Source organism: Furipterus horrens, unplaced genomic scaffold (genome assembly GCF_987537825.1).
Source record: "Furipterus horrens unplaced genomic scaffold, mFurHor1.1.pri manual_scaffold_12, whole genome shotgun sequence".
Lineage (NCBI taxonomy): Eukaryota > Metazoa > Chordata > Mammalia > Chiroptera > Furipteridae > Furipterus > Furipterus horrens.
The window spans coordinates 56,167,125-56,178,540 of NW_028327182.1; the positions used below are offsets into that span (position 1 = coordinate 56,167,125).

The following is an 11,416-nucleotide window of genomic DNA, read 5'->3' on the forward strand; positions in this document are numbered from 1 at the left end:
GAGGAAGCCAAAATTCAGGTCTGTGAGCCCAGATGAGAAAAACAACTGTGTCTTTATTTTCACAAGGCTCTAACTGAAGTGTGGCATTTGCAGTTATGGACGCAGGCAGTCAGCCACAGTGGTATGAAGTGTAACTGTGACTTTGTCACTGAGAGAAATCATGAATCTTTTCATAGCTTATTACAGGCAATTCAAGTACCTTGAAATATGTACAATGTGCACTCATCACTATCACAGTTATTAGTTAATAAAGAATGATATGTAACATGATACCAAAAATATGCTTCATAACATCTGATAAGTGTATTTTAATATAAGAAGCTTTTCTGTAATCTTATATGTCTTACTTTCTGCATTTAAAACCAGACAGACATGCTGTGTCTCCCTCACAACTAAGAAGGAACACAACTACCTCAAAACTAGAAACAACCGGAAGTTCCAGAAAATCAAACTGCATGGAAGTCCAGCAAACAAAGATAGAAAGAAGAAATATTCATCCAGACAGGTGGGGGGGTGGAGACGAGGTGGAGCAGGGGTGGAGAGGACGCGGCTTGGTGGCAGCAGTAGCAGCAGCAGCAGCAGGCCAGCAGAAAGTGCAGTCACAGGTTTTAAAAAGTCAGGAGGGACACCTGGGGAGCATTCCCAGCTCCTCACCAGACCTCACAGCTCACGGTCCCAGCACTGGGGAAAGTCAAGCCTCATTGCTTCTGACTGTGCAGACCAGTGGGGGTTGGGAAGGAGGCAGAAACTGCTGGTCTCAGCAGAGTCCGCTTTTTAAAAGGCCCCCATGGTCCTAGAATGTCCGCAGACCCACCCACTCTGGGAACGACGGCCAGGGCAGCAGCTAGAGGGGCGCCAGTCTGGTGCGGAAGTGGAAGAGGTGCCTGGAAAAGGGGTGAGTGCTGGACAGGCGTCATTGTTCCTTCTTGGACCCCTTCCCCACATACAGAGCCACAACATGGTGAAACAAGTTGCCCTGTACTGACAAATCCCTAAGACTCTGTCCCTTGCAACGTAACAGGAGCAACAGCTCTACCTGGGACGCAGAGGCAAACAAACACAGGAACATGTCAGAATGAGGAGAGAGAGAAGTATGGCCCAAAAGGGGGAACGGATCAATGTTCCAGTAAGAGAACTAAGTGACGAGGAGATAGCCAACCTAACAGATGAGGACATAGGCAACCTAACAGATGCAGAATTCAAAACACTGGTGATAAAGATGCTCACAGGCTTGACAGATATGCTTGAGTATGGCAAACGCATAAGAGAAGAAGTGAAGGCTATGCTAAGTGAAACGAAGGAAAATCCACACAAAACCAATGGTGAAGGGAAGGAAACTGGAGTTCAAATCAATGATTTGGAACATAAAGAAGAAAAAAACAGTCAACCAGTGCAGAATGAGGAAGCAAGAATTTTAAAAAATGAGGAAAAGTTCCCAAGGTTTGCGAAGGAGATGGACATACAGATCTGGGAAACACGGAGGGTCCTGGGCGAGCTGGACCCAGAGGGGACCACACCAGGATGCATCATGACTGAGATGTCAAAGTGAAAGATAAAGACAGAGTCCTGGGGGCAGCAAGAGAGAGGCGGAGAGTTGCCTACAGGGGAGTGCCTATAGGACTATCAGCTGATTTCTCAGAGGACACTTTGTAGGCAGGAAGGGACTGGCAAGCAGTATTCAATGTGATGAAAGGCAACCGACAACCAAGATACACTATCCAGCAAAACTATCATTTGGAATGGAAGGGCAAATGAAGTGCTTCCCAGACAAGGTGAAGCTACAGGAGTTCATCATCACCAAGCCATTATTACATGAAATGTCAAAGGGACTTACTTAAGAAAAAGATCAAAACTATGAACACTAAAATGACAACGAACTCACAACTATCAACAACTGAATCTAAAAATAAAAACAAAATCCAACTAAGCAAGCCAGAATAGGAACAAAATCATAGGTATGGGGATCATCTGGAGGGTTATCAGATGGGAGGGTGGAGGGGAAGAAATGGGGATATGGTGCAGGGATTAAGAAGCATAATCGGTTAGTACAAAATAGACAGGGGTAAGTTAAGAATAATATAGGAAAGGATGAAGCCAAAGAACTTATATGCACGACCCATGGACATGAACTAAGGGGGGTGGGATTGCTGGATGGAAAGGGGATACAGGGCAGAGGGGAGCAAGGGGGGAAAAATTTGGAACTACTGTAACACATAATCAATAAAATATATTTTAAAAAAAGACATAGGAATCTTTCATATAAAATAGAGTTTCAAGTCTAAGGCAATTGTAAGGCACTATTGTGTAAAGAAATTGATGATGAAGATGTAACTGTACATATTAAAACAAATAAGCCTCAAAAATAAAAATAAAAAAATAAAGTCATTACTCTGACAAGCAGTCCTTAGACTTCACCTGAGGAGCTCATGGCACAAGGAAAGATGGATAACACTTAATCTAACCTGACATGTTTGCCTTCCAGGTGGGGAAACTGAGGCATGGTGTTTTTTTTTTTTCCCAAAGCCTCCTGGTTTATCCATTGAGACAGTACTGGAGCCCTTCACTCCTGTTTCTTTTTCAGGGCTTCCCTAACAATGCAGCACTTGTAAATCCATACACCCCACCTCAACAAATATTGTTTTCCAAAGGCTGGGATTTGGACCTAAGGTCTGACTCCCTTACCCATTAACTATCCTGAATCCTTCTCAAGGTGTCTTGACAGGCCTCCTTCCTATTAATCCATTTGTCATTCTCCACCTGGTCCCCCTGAGTAAGAACACAGTGGCTTCCCTGCTCACTCAGGCCCAGGAGACCAATAGCAATAACGGCAACAATAATGGCACCTACTCTGAGGACCCACTCTGTGTTAGACACTCTAGGCTTTATTTATACCTCACTTCACCCACAAAGAGGCATTATTATCCCTATTTCATAGATGAAGAAAATGAGGTTCAGAAAAGTTAATTGATTTGTTCAAAGTCACATGGCCAATTGCATCAAAGATCCAGGTTCTTCTGATGGGTCCAATAACAAGGACATTGCAGCTGGGACTGGAGATAGGGAGATGGCTAAGGAATAGTGTCTCCCAGGTGTGAAGGACACAATGACTCAGTGCTGCTCTTCCTGGGGTGGGTGGAACCCCTGCAGCTCTGACTGGTGATGTCTGAGCTTAGTACCAACCTGGGTGTTACCCTGGAAGCAGCTTCACAAGACACTGATTTCTGACACCATCTGTGCCTGTCCAAGGAAAGCAGAGATTGCACCTCTATCTCATCTCTGTGGCTTGCACCTCTGTGTTCTGTGAGCATCTTCAGCCCCCAAGGGTAAACAGTGTGGCACAGTGTTGTTTAGTTCAAGGTACAGCCACTGTCCTGGGGCTCTATAAAGCCAAAGCCTTTTTTCTCTTTGTTTTTGCAATAATGAGGAAGAAAAGTATTGAGAATGGGTACAGATGTAGTTGTTTCTTTTTTTTTAAAGCTGTGAAATCATTTAAGTGACTTCTAAACACTTAAATAACATTTATTCACTCACCCGTAGTGAATGTCTACATTATACTGAACATCCAGAGCCAACTAGGGATACAACAGTGAAAAACCCTTCCTTCTTGTAAAGTGGACAGATAAGCAGACAGGTGAGACCTCTACGGAGAGACAGACACTGCAGAGAGAGAGTTTGGGAACCCAAGGGAACACCTGGGAGGAGGCCCTTCCAGGTCCTGAGGAGTCAGGGAGGTTTCACGAAGATGAATAGTTAAGATGAGAAGCAATTTTCAAAACATACTGCACTACTGATACAGAGGGAAAGAAAGCAGGGAGTTGTGCACTAGATTTCTGGGTCACTCTCATTCTTCCTTCATTTACCCCTACAAGTCACATGGCCACATCTAACTTCAAGAAGACTAGGAAGTGAAATCCTGCTGTGTGGTGTGGAGAAACACTGGGAAACCAAAGACAACACTAAATGCATATGTCTCTCCAACCCAGGACTCATGTGTCTAGCTATCTACTGGTTACTGCCTAGGTACAGTGGGATCAGATCACTCCACTTCCTGGACTGGCCAATCTCAATGAACACACCCCACAAGGCCATCCTGCACGCCTCCCTCACTCTCCTTCAATGTGCCATCCACCCCCAAATCTCCTCCATGAAATGCTTGAGGCAGTGGCCATAGTCTAAGCTTTGCCATCTTTCTTCAGGAAGACAACCACAGCTACTTGTTCCCTAGTCTTCGCTCTCAACCTTGACACTCCAATCCACTCTACAGTCTCCATCCCATGGTAAGAATGAGTTTGCTTAAATGAACAGTGGCCCTACATTTCTTTAAAACACAATTCTGATTCCATGACCTGGAATTTGCTACTCTATCTGCCTGGAATGCAATTTCCCCCTTCCAACTATCCTTGTCAAGTCAGCTCTGGCAACACCTCCTTCTCCGGGAAGTCTGCCTTGACTGCCCCCAACCTCACCTCATGTAGATGCTTATCTCCTGACCTCCCCTGGCACCCTATACATCTTTATATTAGTGTACACTGTAAATGACTACCATTTGTCAGACTGTGAGCCATTATAGGAAGTGACGGGCTTTCGTTCATCTTAGTCTTTCTAGGGCCTGACACAAGCCTTGGTATGGAAGAAGTGCTTAGTAAATGATCACTGAACACGGAAGCAGTGGTGAGGTACTACTTTTCCAAACCAAACCTGCCTACCAACAGTTCCTATTGGCTCACCTCATCCAAAGCCTTTTTCCCACAAGGACTCATTGAGCATCTACTTTATACCCTGTGTTACCCACAGGGGAGGAGATGCAACCTAGTCCAAGACACATTCCCATCCACAGGATATTTTAGTTTGAGTGGGAATTTGGGATGCCTGTAGGTCACTGAGAGTCAATTGGTACCAGACCTGGAGGCAACAGCTGGGGATTAAAAGTTCCCCCTTCTGTCTTTCCATGATCTCATAGATTCACCAAATAAAGAAACCCAATAGAGGCTCCTGTCCTATTCTCCCACATTGCAGATAAGGAAGCTGAGGCCCAGAGAGGTAAGCGAAGTGAGTCATCGAAAGTCATGTAGGTAGCTATAGACATCATCTAAGCCTAGACGAGCCTACAACCTTCTAAACAAATGCTCTTCAAGAAAAAGAAGGCATGGATGCCTCCCACTCAATACCATGCAAACTGCAAATGCAAACAAACCCTAAGTTAACTAGAATAATACTATTTTCTTTCCCCTGTACTCTTCCTTTAAGAGGGAGTTAATCGAATTACTTCTTTCTCGCTTTCAGTCAATAATTGTTATTTAAACCCTTTTCATGCTCAAGACACTGTGCTGGGTACAGCTGATGAGCCAAGAGAAAAACCCACCCTTTCTTCAGATTGTGGGAACAAGACATATGTGCCTGCACATTAACCAAGAATGCAAGGGAAATGACAAAAGGGTAGTTCAGGCAATGAAGACAGTTTGCAAAAATTTCACACAAAAAAATGCCCCCAGAAGAGATTTATGTAGGCGAAAGTCACAAGCCCTTTGCCGGGGGGCCTGCAAGCGGGCCCCCCTACCCAGGTGTCCTGTGATCTCAGCCCCCAAGAACTTGCAAGCGAGTCTTGCTGATGCCAGCAGCCGCACATGGCTCCTGGTAACTGAGTCACGAAAGCCAGGGAACAAAGGGGGCTGAAGACCTAAGCCTTCTTCCCATAGTGATAACATCAGATGTGGTGCAGACCCTTGGACCCTTACCCACACACAATTCTTGGGGGCCGGTTTACAAGTCTCTAAGAACAAAGAAGCTTGAAAATTAGTGTCTCCTCTCTCCCATAGCAACTATATCAAATGTGGGACAGACCCTTGGACTTCTTGTGATATACCGCTTTGCTCTGTAGCCCTATAGGTTAATGTTCATCCCTCTTAATGGAATCATGTAAGCTTGTTAGCTCTGTAGCTCTGTAGGTTAATGTATATCCTTTTTAGTGGAAAGAATGTTTGTTACTATGTAATCCCCTTTAGTTTCTGTTTAAGTCTTACTTTTAAAAAAATCTTTTCTGCAACCCAATAAAAGGAATGGTAGGGCTGTGGACAATCGCTGATTACCAGAGCGAGTAACAGCCCTCTGTTCGTCGCTGGCCACACATCCTACTTGCTGGACTTAATCTCAGCGTCTCCTTCCACAACTATTAAAAGCAACAGATTTAGTTAGAAAAACAACACCTGGGGAGAACACTGGGCTCCACTCAATTCCCAACTTTGATCAGTGCCCACCTGTGACCCTGCTGTACAGTGTGACTTCACCGATGAGCATATAGGTGAAAAGCACAGGATCAACAAACTGAGATGATCTTGTAATCAACTGTGTCAGACTTTCTCCTAAACCCGAACTCCTCCTCAGGGCACTGCACAGCCCATGACTCAGTCACCATTAATCAATGGGTGTACAAGATGAATGCATGTATTCTTCTTTCTAAAGATTTCCTACTGCAGAGGTTGAACCCAAAAGGAGTATCTCCTTTACCCTTAGTTGTTCTGTTAGTAAGCTTTTTTATTGAAATACAACATACTTATAGAAAAAGGCATAGACCATAAATTCAATGAATTTTCATAAAGTAAACATACCCATAGAACTAGCACTCCAATAAAAAACCAGAACATTTTATGCATCCCTGAAGCCCCTTCCAGTCACCACTTCCCAAGGTTAGCACTATCACCTAGATTATCTTTGCTTTGTTTTGAACTTTATATAAATAAAATCACATGGTCTTTCAGCTCTGATTTTTTTCATTTTATTAGTATTTTATTTGTATCTTTGGAGATGTACAGTTTCATTTAAAAAAAACACTGATTTTTTCAAACAAAAGAAAAAGGTTTTTTAAAAAGGAATATTGTCTTAAAGGATAAAACAAGGCTCTTTAGCAAACATTGGGCTAATTCAAATTGGAGGAAGCAGTGAAGCAGAAGTTATTCAACATTATTTTGGTGAGATTCATTCATATTGTTAATAGTTGTAGTTCTTTTACTCTCATTGGAGTATATATTCCTTTTTTTGGAGGTACCAGTCCTTATTTATTAATTTTCCTGTTGATAACCCTCTGAGTTGTATCCAGTCTGAGGCTATACTGCTGCTATGAACATTTCTGAGTACATTATTTGGTGAATATATGGATTCATTTTCTTTTGGGGGGGCGGTACCAAATTACTTTATTTGAAGGAATGGTACAAATGAAGGACCTAAGTGGATGATTTGCTACAAGTTATAGAAAAGGTAAAGGTAACTCAACATGCACATAATGCCTTGGTGACCAAGAAAGTCACTCCCATGGCTGTGGGAAGGCAGCCTAAGGTTTAGCTCTCTTTACTGTCTCTCGGAGTGTGCTTGTTAAAAAGATACTCTGCCATGCCAGATTCAGGGGCCCTGAACCTGTGCAAGTTGGTTACATGGACACCCAATTCTTTGATGGATTTCACCTGCCCATCCAGGCAGTGAGTTTCAATGAAGTCACACAAATGAGGGTGATTTTTTTTTTCCGGTGGCCAGTTTGTACAAGTCCAGGAGTGACTGATTCACACTTTTTTCCAAGTGTAATGCACACTCCATTGCAGTCAACCCATTCTCCCAATCATTATGGTCTGGTTTTTTGATATTCTGAAGGAAGATTCAGCCACCTCATTGGTTCTGCAGCTTCATCAGCTTCTCAGCATGTTCCCTCTCCTCATGATATTGATGAAGAAAATATTTGGCAAAGTTCTTCAAAGCCACATCATGGAGGTCAAAGTAGTACGACATGGACGGGTAGGCATAGGAAGTGTAGAGCTCCAGGTTGATCTAGCAGTTGATGGCAGCCTCTGAGTCCTGGTGGTAATTCTGGCCCACCTGCAAGGTGGACATGGTGGTCATGATGGGCAGCATGATGGGCAGCGCAACTTCATGGCGCTGGAGTGGTGGCAGGGCCTTGGGGCCATCTGAGTGCTCTGTGAGGAGGTGACAGAAGGATGGACTTGGGCAGCTGGCTGAGATGGGGGTCGAGGACCGGGTTCCGTTCAAGCCCTGTAAAAGCAGGAAACCCAAGCGACTCTTGGCAAGATTGTATTCATTTTCATTGGGATATGCCCAGGGCAAAATTGCTGGGCTACAGGGTATGTACACATTCAACTTTAGTCAATACCATAATTAGCTGATATTTAAAGATAAAAGAAGGGCAAAGGAGAAAAATTTGTCATTATCTGAGAAAAATTCAAACTTAACATTTTATCAGAGTCGCTTTTCCTCAGAGAATGCAGCAATTAAGTTTTTAAAATAATAATGAGGAGAAGTTATATATTGTGTAGTCCAGTATTTTTCAACCATTGGGTTGAAATCCACAGTAGGTTTTTAAAAATTTTTTGTTATGGTGAAATATACATAAAATTTACCATTCCAACCATTTGTAGTGGGTTTTGAAATTACCTTAGAGGGTCATGATCAGAATTTTTAAAAAGTGAAACAGAATAGAAAATGAAACACTAAAAAAGAAAATGCATCATAGTAAGTATAAATATTATTTTTGGGGACTTTTGTTACAGTGTAGGCACTTTGAGTCAAAGTTTATAAAACCTGGGTCTAGTCCAACTCTTTCAATTTACAGAGTGGGAAATATACTCAGAAACTTAAGTGATGTTTCCAAACAACTTGAACTAGACCATGACATCCTGGCTTCCAAGTCAGCCATCTCACCATCTTTGCTGCCAGTCTTGTCAAACTTATGGGTTAGATAGGGCCATATCTTCATGGCCCCACATTTTATTGGTGAGAAATTATCTCAAGGCCTCTGCTTATTGAGTTGGCTCCCAATAAGCTGCAGAAGGAGCTAGAACTCAACGACCGGCACTTTCTGAACTTACTGAAACCCGGGCACCCTGTTTGACCCTATTTACTTTAGGGTCAACCAGGAATTATACAAACCTAGAAATTTAAAAGAAGAGTGAGGAAAGAACCTGTGGTTTGACGTTTTTCAGATTTTTTTCTCTTTTGTGTGTGTGTTTAAGGGCACTTTTCAAGTACAGAGATCTGGAGAGGAAGTACTATAAATAGAAAGGACCACAGTGGGGAGGGAGGTCTGGGTGAGGAGGAAGTGTGTTCTGAACACCTGCTTGTCTCCAAATCTAGGGCCCTGACGGGGGCTTTCAGGTGGCTCTTCTCTACCCCCATCGTGCCTTACCCCCAGCTTTTGCTTCAGCTCATCAAAACCAGGGCTTAAGCCAACTGCTCTAGCCTAGGTCACCATGATCCAGCTCTAGCCTGTCACCACCCCAAGTCTACCAAGACAGTCCCCAGGAGGAAGGGGGTCTGTTCTACCTTGGACCAAAGTTCAACTCAGGTCAACTCAATGCACCTCCCAGGGCATTAGTGACATTAGCCCCTCTCCTGTCAGTGGTGTCTTACGTCAATTAGGTTGTGTCCCACCCTAGTACAAAACTCGGAAATGCCTTTCCAACATCTTAGAATAAAACCCACCCACAGATTATGGGCTATCGCTTTTGACCAAGTAGATCCAACAGGATGGAAGGGAAGTGAAAATATGCATCTTGAGGCTATATTTGCATAGCATCCAATGTTTTTACTGAGTATATGTTTCTTTGAGGACAAAAAGGCCAGGCCATGGAGAGTGTTGGAGAGGCAGTCTTCCCCCTCTGTACTCCCTCACCTCGCTCACTGACCACCTTTCACTCCTCGCAGCTGGAACTCCATCACCCAGAGCCTGCTTTCTACTCCTCACCTAAAGCTCTTCTCACCCTTCAAGGCCCCACTTCAATATACCTGGGTTGGCCAAGTGCACTTTAAGGACTCCTCTAAATTAGAACTCCCCGTTTCATGATGAACCCTTCCTTCAAACACCTTATGTATTGTAAGTCAGCTTTTAATTTATGTGATTAGGTTAATATCAATCACACTCCCCCAATAAACTGTGAACTCTGAAGACAGGTCTGAGTTGATTTTGCTCTCTCTTGTATGTCCACCTTCTGGCACAGTGTCTGCACCAGAGATGGTGCCAAATACATTATGTGAGAAAGGAGGGAGGGGAAAGGGAGGGAAGAATGTAGAAGAGATGGGAGGGGAGAGAGAAGGGGGAAGAGGAGGGAAAGTAGAGAAGAGAGGATGCAAAGGAGAAGGGGGAGGGTGGAAGGGAGAAGGGAGGGGAGTAGGAAGGGGAAGTTGGGAAAGAAAGAAGGGACGGGAGGAGAGATGGAGGAAGGAAGAGAAGGGGGGAGGGAAGAGAGGATGCTGGGAAGAAAAGAGAATCTAAGGTAAAGGGAGGGAGTCGGTTATCAGCAAGAACTAAGGAATTCTCTCCCTCTGTCACTCACAGACTCTCACAGAACTTAGGAGAGGGTCCTGTCACAGGCTAGGAGAATGGCCTCTGCCAAGGTGACTGGGCACACAGGGAGAGCCTGAACCCAGTGTAAAAATGGGGTGGGTAAAATTGACCTAGGGCTTTAGTTTGGCTGACTGAGATCTGTGATTTTGGAGTTAAAGCTGAGCTGTTTGAGACCATAAACTGCACCCTTCTCTCAAGAGTGTTCTATTCCCACTTGTCTAATGTTCTCAAAGACCATCCATTTCAAGGAGGGCTCAAGTCTTGCCTCCCTGGTACACTTCATGGAGGTATAATTTGCATACCCTAGAATTCACACTTTCTAAGTGTGGTTCAGTGATTTTTAGAGTTGTGCAATCATCCAGTTCTAGACTATTCCCATCACCCCAAAAAGACCCCTTGTGTCCATTGCAGTAACTCTTCATTCTACTGCAGACCCAGCAAACCGCTAATTTTCTCTTTCTATATATAGATTTGCCTTTTCTGGACAGTTCATACAAATTGAATCCTACAATGTGTGGCCTCTGGCTTCTTTCACTGAGCATCATGTTTTTGAGGTTCATGTTGTAATATGAATGTTTGTTTCTCTCTATTGCTGAATAGTATTCCAGGGCCTTGGTTTGTTATCAAGAGAGGGAAAAATAGTACCAGTTATGTAGAAACTATTCCTGCCTTCAAGGACTTAGCTGAAAAGGAAGTTGACCTAGATGAGGCTTTGTGCCTGAAAGATGAAGAGAACATTTCATCATGGAGATAGCGACATGGAAAACAAATGCTGGATGGGAAAGGTTCAAAAAGATCTCCTTGGGAAGGAGTGATGAGCAGAAACCAGTTCAGTCAAATGTAGATGTAGTTTTGTATGTAATCAAGTGACACTGAGGTAATTTCAGCAGACAGAATTCTTGGATGAATGGGGGGCTGCCACACACTCAGGCAAGTCAGCGGAGAGCATGAGACCTCACCGTCCTTTTATTAGGATTTCAAAAGTTACAAAAAATAGAACGGGGGGAGGGGGAGGGGCGTGGCTCTATATCCAATAGTGAAAGAATTCTTACAATGTATCATTAACGTGTAAAA

General features: G+C 43.7%; 1 pseudogene; it reads right to left on the reverse strand.

Moving 5' to 3' along the window:
• Positions 1-7,331: 7,331 nt before the first annotated feature.
• On the reverse strand, positions 7,332-7,884 carry LOC149996232 (ferritin heavy chain pseudogene; annotated as a pseudogene).
• Positions 7,885-11,416: the final 3,532 nt, after the last annotated feature.